The following is a 13418-nucleotide window of genomic DNA, read 5'->3' on the forward strand; positions in this document are numbered from 1 at the left end:
TTATATTTGCCCAAAGCATATTTTCATCTTTAGAAATGTGATTGCTCTTCAGCACTGTAGCCAAGCTTGAACACAGCTTGCTACTCTCAAATCAGAAAACAACAACCACAAAAAATAAAAATAAAAGACTAAGCTAATAAATAACTTGATGGACAGCTTGTGCAATCCCCTTAGTTGCTCGAACATTACAAATGTAGACAATCTCTTTGGCAATGGCATCCCAGCCTATGCTTACCTTCCTAAATACTCTTTGATTCCTCTCAATCCAAATAGCATACACAAATCAGCATAAACCATCCTAAATATCTGAGCTTGCTGAGATTTCCCATTAGAGCATCTGATAATTTCATTGAAGTGTTGATCCCAGGTGGTACAGTGTAGTTGTTGCTTCTATAACCACTGCATAATCCTTGTCCAAACCTGTTGTGCATAACTACATTGTACATAGAGATGGTCTCTAGTCTCAAGTTGACTGACAAAACACACTTTCAAGTTCTACTTTGATTCCCCATTTATGCAGCCTGATTGATGTCAACAATCTATTCTGCAATTGTAACCATAAGGTAAACAAGGCCTTTGGTCGAGCAAAATTCTGAAAAATTAAGCACTTTCACTGTACTCTATGTTGAGGTCCTAGCAAATGAAGATATAGTTGTTTGGCCAATGTCCTATTTGAATTGCCTTGAGTCTGAAATTGTTCATAGACCTGCCTAGCCTCAATGATCTTTTTAACCATCCAACAAGCTTGTTGTGAAACCACAACATCGTTAAGAGGAGTCCCTTTGATATAAAAGTATGGATCCACCTTATCTAAAGTTTAACTTGCTTGTGCTCCAAATCCCAGCAGTTTTTTGCTATACCTGCTTTGTTCCATAGCTGCAAGTTGATCAAATTGAATCCACCTACTGATTTTGGAGAGCATACCCTTGTCTATGCAGCAAGAGCTTTTTTGGTCACAATTGGTACCATACCACACTTAACTTCTACAAAGAGCATCTATAGTTAAGCACTTTAGAAGGTATGCAAAATAATTATGCCTAATAGGCATGAATGCCAAACAGGACAAATTGCACCAACTGTATTCTTCCTGCATATGAGAGATTTTTTGTTGTCCATGAAGTAATACTTGTTGTGATTTTCTCAATAAGAGGAGCCATTGAACTGTGGTGAGTTTTTTAGTGGACAATGGAATACCTAAGTATTTGAAGGGAAGATCACCATGACTAAACCCCATTTGAGTCAGAATTCCATTTATCACATCTTGAATAGTGCCTCCAAAATAAATGGAGCTTTTGCCCATGTTTGCCTGAAGTCCAGAAGCTTTAGAAAATATATTGAAACATTTCTGTAAGATGGCTACAGAGTTGAGATCGGCTTTAGAGAAAAGAAGCAAGCTATCCGCAAAGCTCAAGTGTGTAATTCCCAACTTAGAGCACCTGGATGATATTTAAACTCTAAAGCCTGCTTAGGTACTCCATTGCTATAGCAAAGAGGTAAGGGGAAATTCGGTCCCCCCTACCTCAATCCTCTTTTAGCATCAAATGGTTTTGTTGGCTCACCATTTACCATGATGGTATAATTGACTGTCCTGACACATTTTGTAACCTATTCTAGAAGTTTTGTGGGGAACCCCAATTCTATCATAACTTACTCTAGATAAACCCATTCAACAGAGTCATAAGCTTTTTGGAGGTCAATTTTAATTACACATCTAGGAGAAATATGCTTCCTAGTATATGCTCTCATAAGTTCATCAACCAGAATGATGTTATCACATATTTTCCTTCCAGGTATGAAACCTGCATGTGCTTCACATATGAGCCAGCCATAACAGGCCGGAGGCCAGCAGTAAGTATTTTCCCAATCAATTTATACAAAACAGTACAACAGGCTATTGGTCTAAACTCTTTAATTGTAGTAGGATTAGGGGTTTCAGGCACCAATGTGACTGTTGTACAGTTTATAGCTCTATAGAGGATATATACCTGAGTGAAAAAACTCTTTTGTGACCTGTAAAATATCATCTTTCAGTAGATGCCGGTCTTCTGATAAAAATGAGCATTGTATCCATCTATACCAAGTGCTTTGTCTCCATCAATGGACTTAAGTCCATCAAGTATCTCTTGATCAGTGACCTCTCTAATCAGCAGCAATTTTTGTTGTTGGGACAAGACTGGACCAAAATTTTCATCACTTCTCTATTAACAGCAGGTAATGTGGATGCTGAGGATCCCATCAGTGATTTGTAGAATTGAATGACTTCTACCTTAATATCCTCAGGATCAGTAAGTTTCGCACCTGAAAAGGAGGTGAGTTCTAATATCTGTTTTATTTGATTCCTCTATTTGAGCACAACCGAGAAGTATTTGGTATTTGCATCCCCTAGTCTTATCCACTTTGTCCTTGACTTCTGTCTGAGCGCACTTTCTTCTAGTAGATACCATTTCTCTAAGTTCTGTATAACATGTTGCTTTGATTCCAGTAGATCATCTGAGCTATGGATAGTAATCTGATGTTGGATTAGAGCTAGATCTTGCCTGGCCTTCACAATCCTCAAATTAATACTTCCTCACTATTCAACTTTCTCAATGCTGGTCTCAGAGCCTTAAGCTTGAGCCAAATATTCTTCATTCCATAAGAATTCAGTTGCTTATCCCATGTTTGCTGAACAATATCCAGGAAATTGCTATGATATGCCCATATGTTGAAAAATCTAAATGGGGTTTCCACATTATAGTGCATAGAGGTTAGTTTTAGTAACATTGGTGCATGGTCTAAAATATTAGGAACGTCATATTTTAATGTAACATGACCCCAAAGCATCATCCCGTCATGGTTACCAAAGGCTCTATCAATTCTGCTCCAGATTCTATCAGAACTCTGTTGTTTGTTGATCCATGTGTAATATTCCCCTCTCCACTTCAATTCTGTCAGTTGCAGCTAGTGAATGCAATCAGAGAAATCCCTTACCTCAGGAAATGTTATAGGATGGCCAAACAGTCTATCATCAGGCTGTAGAACTGAGTTAAAATCTCCACAAATCAACCAAGGGCTAGTGACTGCTTATTCAATATCAGCTAAACCAGTCCCCAGTTCCTTTCTTTGCTCTATAGTATCAAAACCCATAGATCACAGTTAATAAGCTATTAAAAGAGCCAGTTCTTTCCCTTACTGAGCAATGGAGATACTGAGCACCACTTTTGATCAGATCAATAACATAATGTGTAGTATCCCATAGATACCATATTCTTCCATTTGGTGCATGTTGATAATTGTTTATAATACCCCAGCCAGGAGCAACATTTGAACTTATTCTACTAACTTTATTTACTTTGACTTTTGTCTCTACAATACCAGCTAACTTTATACTATTACTAGATGGCCTATGCCCGTGCTGCGCACGGGCCCAACACTTCGGATTATAATATATCTATGTATACATAGTTGTGTTTAAATAATATATATATATATATATATATATATATATACTATGTTCAAAATACGATTAATATAACATTGTAGTTTGTGCTCCGTATCTAAAACTTTATTTTATTCGTGTTTGCTACGAAAATTTATTAATACTTTTTAAAAGAGAAGATTTGTTTAAAAGAAAATTATTTTCCTCTCTTTGAGATAAAATAATAGCAATATTTAAGCATCAGTTGATATTTTCAATTTTAATTCTATTAATTTAAAAGTTTAAAATACTTATTATTTTTTATCAAATTTTGATTTGGATAATTCTTATTCACATTATTAAATTAATTTTACATGTTTGAAACGAAACAAAATAGAAATAATTTTCTATTTAAACGAAGAAATGCTATTTTTTAATTTTTAGTAAATATTTTCAGTTTAACTCATTTTACTTGTCATGTTGTCTTTTGCATGGTTTTTTAAGGAAACGTGAATTAGAATTATAATTTGACTAATTTATCTTATTCATTATTTGATCTTCATTTGATATTAATCTCTTTTCACATTTATTAGAGTAAGAATAAAAATAAAGAAGTAATTAAATTGTATCTTATTTTTTAAATATATATATTTTAAGTATATTTATTTTAGTAAACATAATAAATAAATGACATGGCGGAATAGCAAATACAGCAATTAAATATTTTGAAGAAAAGTAATAATATGAGGTCCATGTTTTTTGTTGTGCAATAATTTCATTTGCTCTTACTAATGGGTTAATATGCATGTGGCAATGAATCCACTATTATTGACTTGATGGGGATACTTTGGGAATTACATGAATATTATTTGATTTTTTACTATATGGGGTGCACGGTTTTTTTTTTTTTTTTTGACGTTGCCTTTTTTTTTTTTTTTTTTAATATGGGTCCATTTTTTTTCATGAGTATTTTAAGTATGTTGCTGTACAATAATTTCATTTTCTCCCACTAATGGGTTGATACACATGTGGCAATGAATCCATCATTATTGATTTAATTGTTTGATTTTCTAAGCATTTGTTTTTTAACATTGTTTCTTTTATTAATATGGGATTCACTTTTTTTTTAATATTGCTTGATTCTGTTAATATGGGGTCCACTTTTTTTTTCCCGTGAGTTTGGATGTGGTGAGTTCCACTTTTTCTCTTCCTTTTTTTTATTGCTCGGTGTTATTTAGTTTGGGGCCCACTCGTTTTTTTAAGGGACAACGGACGATGAAGCATGGGTCTAAACCCATGCTTTATATAGTTTTTTTTTTTATATATATTGCTTGGTGTTGTTTAGTATGGGGCCATCTTTTTGGACATTATTAGTTTGCACTATTTTTATGCATATAATATATATATATATATATATATATATATATATATATATATATATATATATATATATATATATATATATATATATATACTATGTTCAAAACACGATTGATATAACATTGTAATTTGTGCTCTGTATCTAAAACTTTATTATATTAGTGTTTGCTAAGAATACAAAGTCTGCACTTTTTTTTTGACATTGTTTATTTTTTTAATATGGGATTCACTTTTTTTTTATATATATATTGCTTGATTTTGTCAATATGGGCTACTATGTTCAAAACACGATTAAGATAACATTGTAGTTTGTGCTCCGTATTTAAAACTTTATTATATTAGTGTTTGCTACGAATACGCATGGTGTTTAATATGGGGCCCACGATTTTTTTCACATTTATTAGAGTAAGGAAAAAAATGAAAAAGTAATTAAATTCTATCTTATTTTAATATATGATTATTTTAAGTATGTTGTTGTATAATAAGTTCATTTGCTCCCACTAATGGTTGACACGCATGTGGCAATGAATCCATCATTATTGATTTAATTGTTTGATTTTCTAAGCATTTGTTTATTAACATTGTTTGTTTTATTAATATGGGATTCACTTTTTTTTTAATATTGCTTGATTCTGTTAATAGAGGGTCCAACTTTTTTTTTTCCGTGAGCTTGGATGTGGTGACTTTCACTTTTTTTTCTTCCTTTTTTTTATTGCTCGGTGTTATTTAGTATGGGCCCTACCCTTTTTTTAAGGGACAACGGACGATGAAGCATGGGTCTAAAGCCATGCTTTATATAGTTTCTTCTTTTTATATTTTTATTTTTTATATTGCTTGGTGTTGTTTAGTATGGGCCCACCCTTTTGGACATTATTAGTTTGCACTATTTTTATGCATATAATATATATATATATATATACATACTATGTTTAAAACGCGATTGATATAACATTGTAATTTATGCTCCGTATCTAAAACTTTATTATATTAGTATTTGCTAAGAATACAAAGTCTGCACTTTTTTTTTTGACATTGTTTATTTTTTTAATATGGGATTCACTTTTTTTTTTTATACATTGCTTGATTTTGTCAATATGGGAAACTATGTTCAAAACACGATTAATATAACATTATAGTTTGTGCTCCGTATTTAAAACTTTATTATATTAGTGTTTGCTACGAATACGCATGGTGTTTAATATGGGGCCCACATTTTTGTTTTTAACATTGTTTGTTTTTTTAATATGAGATTCACTTTTTTTTTAATCTTGCTTAATTTTGTTAATATGGGGTCCACTTTTTTTTTCCCGTGAGTTTGGATGTGGTGGGTTGCAGTTTTTTTCTTTCTTTTTAATACTGGTTGGTGTTTAATATAGGGCCCACAATTTTTTTTTTTAATATTAGTTGTTGTTTAATATATATGGGGCATTTTTTTTATTATGGGTTGTTTAATATGGGGCCCAAAATATTTTTTTATGCATATAATATATATATATATATATATATATATATATATATATATATATATATATATATACTATGTTCAAAACACGATTGATATAACATTGTAATTTGTGCTCCGTATTTAAAAACTTTATTATATTAGTATTTGCTAAGAATACAAAGTCTGCACTTTTTTTTTTTACATTGTTTATTTTTTTAATATGGGATTCACTTTTTTTTTTATTTTTTTTTTATATATTGCTTGATTTTGTCATTATGGGAAACTATGTTCAAAACACGATTAATATAACATTGTAGTTTGTGCTCCATATTTAAAACTTTATTATATTAGTGTTTGCTACGAATACGCATGGTGTTCAATATGGGGCCCACATTTTTGTTTTTAACATTGTTTGTTTTTTTAATATGGGATTCACTTTTTTTTTAATAATGCTTAATTTTGTTAATATGGGATCCACTTTTTTTCCCGTGAGTTTGGATGTGATGGGTTCCAGTTTTTTTTTTTTTTTTTTTAATACTGGTTGGTGTTTAATATGAGACCCACAATTTTTTTTTAATATTAATTGTTATTTAATATATATGGGGCCCATAATTTGTTTTTTACAATTTTTTTTATTTTTTTATTATGGGCTGTTTAATATGGGGCCCAATTTGTTTTTTTCATGGAGGGCCCACAACGGACGACGAAAGGGAGCCAAACTGGCTCTTCTATATAGTTAGAATATAAATTTATTTCAACGTACTATTATATAAAGTTTTTTGTGCTTCATGTTTTAAATAAACACAATGAGATAAATAATAAGATGACGCTGAAACTATGAAAATAAAAGATTAGAGGCCTTTGCTATCATCCTCACAATTTGAATAAATTTATTTACATATTGATATGAGTTCTCTAACATGATATCATTATTTAGTATAGAATTCATGTCTACTTGGCATGAAAATTAGTCTAGTTTGTCAAGTCAAATCTTTTTATGACCTAAAAAAAAAAGAATGTTTACAAAATTAATTAAGAAAAATAATATTTGATAAAGGACAAATTAGTTAAATCACAACCTTTTATATTATGTAATAATAATTATCTTAAGAAAATGATTACAGAAAAATTAAAATAAGAGAGGTAAGCATAATATTATAAACCACAAAGGAAGTAAATACTACAAAACCAAACTTGAGGGATGTTTATGTAATTATCTCTTTTATTTTTTGGCCACAATGACTTTGTGGGAAAACCAATCTAACTTAAAGTGACTTTGTAAGAGAAAATTCATAAGTTGAGTGAGTTTATTGATACAAAGGGTAACTCTGAAACATTATGTAAATTTTTAGGTTTGATCATAGCATTTCACCCACATATGGGTGGCAATCCCCGGACACCTCCAAAATATAATTACACCACATATATTATTAAGGAGTGAAGCAAATTTGCAACCAATCAAGCTGTAAGAAATATTAAGCCCTCATATATTTTGCGCTTTCAGATACTTGCTGTGATATGGCACCTTTAGGAGTTGTTTGGTTTAAGGACACGTTATGCCGAAGAGTGAAAGGGTGAAAAAAAAACGTTAATAGCTGTGAGCCTCTTCTTAATGAAGTTTGTATAAAACGGGGACAATAACCACTAAATAGTAGTCACGCGGGAACAACCCCGCACAAAATTTTGATTGCTGTACTCATAGGTCTATTTGGGATACATCCAAGTTAACCTAAACCCAATTACTGAACCATGAGATTGACCAAAAATGTATGTAGCTTGCCCCGAATTAGTTGCCTATAACTCAAATTTTTGTTTCAGTTTATATAAGGAAATTTGTTTACGGGCGTTTTTGTGACACGCTTAATTTGAGGTGTATTAGCAATAAGGCACCTGAGCTCACCTAATATTTCAGTAATGGATGGAAAATGTTTAGAGTGGACTGTGTAAGGGGGCAGCACTGTCTTAGGGACATTGGCTAATGTTGGCTCAATGGAAAAGAAAATTGTACTCTCCGTAACAAAAACTTCATCACCTACTTGTTTAAACGTCTTCATCTCTGAATCATACTCGTATAGATATTCAGGCGCACGCGGTACATCCCTACCTCTTCCCAGGAAAAGCAACTTTTCCCCCTCAAAACATACTGGTAAATCAGGACCACCAAGGTTGAATTTGGGCAAAGTGTATGAAACCGTCCAATTACAGCTTACATAATCATAACCAAACACGACTATGAATTTTTTGAATGCACAAACTAGGGTAAGTACACCTCTAGCCAATCCCAACACTGCATCGAACATAAAAGAAATTACGCCGTACATGGGATCCTTGACATAACGCTTGAGAACCTTAGGGTGCTCAATAATTGCAGCCTCTCCAGTACTGCTCTTTGTATCAAAAGCAAGAATATTACCGTCAGTGAGCCAATGCAAGCAATCGTGCACATAAACAGGTTGTGGACCGACTAAGGAAGTACTGAAAAGCTTCATTCGCAATTCGAATTCATGCCACACTACTCCAGCTTCTTCTGATGAAAATACGCGAAATATATACCCTTGGCATTTATTCAGCATCCCAAGGGTTACCAATTTATATCGCTTTGAAGTTGGATGATCAACAGCTAATCCTGCGCCACCACACATAATAGAAAAAAAGTTTCTAGGCTCAGGGTAAGGTATCAATTGGTGCACCCCAGTTACAGGATTGAAAATACAGAAAGTCTTAAATTGGTGAAATTCAAGGAGGAGGAGACCCTTGCAAGAGGCCAAAAGTGAAACGCTAAGGGATGAAGTCGTTGATATTATACCTAGACCGTGCCGAGGTGTGTTGGACGATACTTTATGGAAAACTTTTGGTGGTATTTCGTTCCGTGATGGTAACGGTGATGAGTAGATAACTAGTTTTGTAATGTTTTGAGCTTGAAACCATTGCGAAGCAAAACTTTGAGAAACGTTTGGTTCACAAAGTTTATTATTAAAACTCTTGCTTAGAACTCTACATTGAACTGCAAGCTTCACTGGCAAGCGGGAGATGATATCTATAACTAAGTCTTCATTCAGTTGCATATTCGTGTTTCGGACTAAGAAGAATTATGCTATGGAATGGATGCTCTAGAGTTAATTATAAAAGGAAAAAGAGAGAGAGATTTTTAGAGAGAAGAAGATTGAAGGAGCCTGACGGTAAGTGTACAAAACCTTTCTACACCATCAAGTATAATTTTAAAAGGTAATTAACCAGAACCTAAGTTGTATTGCCTTTTTAAGACAACTAGTATAATTTACGGAAAAGGAATACTAAAGGCAAGCTGAATCCTACTTGGATTCTAACAAGAATTATTTCCTAGTCACTGGTAACCAAATTATTCTCCATTTCCAACATTAATTACAATTATGTTTGTTGATGTTACTGTATATGCATTAGCACTTCTATTGATTTGACAATTTTTATTGCATGGGCTAAGATATAAATTCACATGTGAAGGTGTTATTAATTTAATCGATCGTTAATCGTTAACCGATACCGACAATCCGCTCAATTAGTGGTTTAGTTCATTTAAAGACTAATAACCGGTAAGCAAAATCGTTGAGCGCAATATCCAACCGAATTGTTCGATAAGCACCCCTAAAAGAGGCTATGCATGAAATTTTTATACTCTTTACATCACAATTTGTGTGATGGAGTTTGAATTTCGAGAGTTAAACTTCTTAATTTTGACGGCAAATTTGAACTTAGAATCTCTAAGATTTTTGGAATAGAATTTACATATTTGAAAATCACGTAAAAAATACTTTAAATCACGGTTATTTGATTATTCAAGATAGTTAAAAGGCATATGAAAAGACCACAATAAAAAATAGGCAAAATACATCAAAATACTCCTAAACTATACCCAAAATGTCGATATCACACCTAAACTATACGAGTGACCTATTACACACCTTATGTATCTAAAACTGATATTTTTTACTCCCTGAGAGCTGATGTGGCACAATATTTTAAAAAAAAAAAGAGAACTGTTTTAATTATATTTTATTTATTTTTCCTTTTTTTTAATTGTAAAATTCAATTTTTTTTAACCCCCACCACACCCCTCATTTTCCCCACCCACCAAATTCATCTTCATTTTCCTTCCATCTCCATCATCCTTCCCTCCTCCATAGCAAAGACATAAACCAAAATTTTAGGACACCTTTTAATTCTCTGAGCACCTCCACCATTATTACTCCATGAAAACCTTTTGGTGGAATTTTTGATAAATTTGTCAAGTCTCGATTGTCTAGAAGAAAAAGATGAAGCAAACGGGTATTTGTGGGTTTCCTTAAATTGGTGATTTGAATGAGAACTAGAAGCAAAATTGGAAGAAGACGGTCTGTTGGAAATTATTGTTGAAGAAGAAGAATGGTGTGGGGCGTCGTGGCGGGGGTGACATGGTCGAAGCTTTGATGGCTAAAATCTGTTTTTGCTATTGAAGAGCCTATTTTAACTCATAGATCCATAAATCCAATGGAGTTTGCTGAGATTTAGTACTAATCTAGTTTTTAGTCCAAAAGAATTAATTTTTTTGTGGGCACCATTGAAGCAATGTAGCATCACCAATGCTCCGTCTCATCTTCTCCGGCAAACTGGGTCACTTTATTTCATGTTGCTATTATGCTTATTATTTCACATAGATGAGCTTGTATTTTCCGTCGATTTGTGATTTTCCGTTAAACTATTTCTAATGATACTAGTTTTTTTATATGTGAAATTGCAGTGATGGTGGTGGTATTAGATGGTGGCTGACAGTGGTTAGACAATAACAAAAAGAAAAAAAAACCTGTATATAAATTAAAAAAGAATAAATTGTGAAAGAATAAATAAAATATAAATTTATTGTATTTCTAAGATTAACAATCATGTGTCGCTGACGTGTCGCGCGCGTGTGGAACACTCCCACACCTGAGACTGGTTTTCAGTTCTCAGGGAGTAAAAAATATCAGTTTTAGATACATAAGGTGTGTAATAGGTCGCTCGTATAGTTTAGGTGTGATATCGACATTTTGGGTATAGTTTAGGGGTGTTTTGATGTATTTTGCCTAAAAAATACTCATTTGATGCTCGAAATTCGAACTGTATCACATGATTGATACAGATGGAGTAATGTTTTTTTAAAGGGAGAAGCAAAATTTATGGTGCTCCCTCCACGTGCTCAAAAATTGAGTGAGAGTCAAGCATTTTGCCATGCGTGAATGAATAACTTAAATGGTCAATCAATTATAGCAAATTCTGTGTCAAAGTCACTTATATTTGTTTATCAATAAAGTCATTCAAGTTAGAGTAGTATATCAACAAAGTCATTATAGCCACAAAACTAAAAGAATAATTAGATAAACCTCCTTTCAAGTTTGATTTCGTTTAACTTACCTCCATTGTGAATTTGTGATAGGCTCACTTCTCTTATGTTACTTTTTTTTTAATACTTTTTTAACCTAATTATTATTAATATAAGAAATACAATTTAACTAATTTGTTTATGTTTTATTGATTTGTAAATATATCTTTTAAAAAAATATATTTACATCTCCATTGTTATTCACGTGCCACTTCATGGGACAATGCTCAATAGATTGTTTAATAAAAAACTTAATTTGAAGTGAAAGATAAATTATGATATCTGAAATATAATATATCTGAAAAATTAAGAATTATCAGTTGAAGAAAAAAAAAGAAAAATATCATAAAGATTAAAATTCAAATATATCTGTGTGGAGATATAGATAAAGTTAGATAATCGCTTTATTAGATAACATAAATTCATTATTTTTAAAAGAATCATGAAAATTAATAAATAGTTTATGTATATTAACAGTTAGTTTTAACATAGATATATATTGAATTTAAATATGTTAACGGAAGGTGATAAGAAATTATCGATTTTTTTATATCAAACAAACAAGATAACAATTTTATAATTAATTGTTTTTAATGTTCAAGCATAGCGCAGGCCCTAATACTAGTATTGTCAAAAAGGCAAATACCTTGGATAGAAAAACATCATTATCAAGCAAATAATTGTTACATAGGCGAGATTTTATATTTTGAAATTAAAAAATCTCAATGTTAAATAATAAATTTAATCTAGATATACCAAGACATTTTTTTTAGATATACATGTCACGTGAATAACAATAGCTATGTAAAATTATTTTTCTTAAGAAAAAAAATGTTTATAAAATTAATCAGACAGAAGACTATATCATGAAGGATAAATTAGTTAAATTATATTTTCTTGTTTATATAATAATTAGGTTAAAAAGTTACTATTAGAAAATTAAAATACTAGAGGTAAACATAACCACAAAGGAGGTAAAGCAAATAAAACCAAACTTGTGGGGAGGTTTATGCAATTATTTTGTTTAGTTTTTTGCTATATTTGTTGATACCATAATAACTTGAGTGACTTTATTGATATAAAATAAACATAAGTGACTTTGGTAGAAAATTTGTTATAGTTAAATGACCTTTTAATTATTCACTCTTTTTTACTCTAGTTGCCTGAAAGTACAACATGACGTTTTCTTTAGTTTTAGTGGCCCTTTTGGATATTTCGTTTGTTGGAAATGTTTGATTTAGTAAACTTAAAGGAATGTGTATGCTAAACATAATGAAATATGGATGAAATTAGATCGATCCTCAAACTTCAGGGATCATTTGAGTTAAATTTAGGTGTTAATGGTTGAATGGTTGCTGAACCTAAAATGTTACTTTCTTCATTTTATTTTATTTGACTTTATTTAGTTGAGCACGAAGTTTAATATGTTAAAAGAGAAACAAAATCTCACAATAAAGTTCAGGTTTGAACAGTTTAATGAACTTAAATACGTGAAAGTAGAATAAAATTGTGTCAAATATTTCAGAACATCTAAAAGTGTAATATGACTTGTACATTATATTATTACAGTAAAGCGAAATATAAAAGTACTAGTTGAAATTTAATTCCATAGATTAATTGTGGTGTTAAATATTAGAATCAGAATAATTTCACGAATTATAAATCTTAAATTTAAAAAATTATACAAAAATATAAATGTGACAGAAAATTTGAAATATTCAGGAAGAAAAGTGTCACGTAAGTTGGATATAGTTATTACTTTGACTTTCGTTTTCCGATCTTATAAAGTGTTATGTTGAATTGAAAAGAGAATAGCAAAATAAGAT

The sequence above is a fragment of the Lycium barbarum genome, chromosome 5 (genome assembly GCF_019175385.1).
Source record: "Lycium barbarum isolate Lr01 chromosome 5, ASM1917538v2, whole genome shotgun sequence".
NCBI lineage: Eukaryota > Viridiplantae > Streptophyta > Magnoliopsida > Solanales > Solanaceae > Lycium > Lycium barbarum.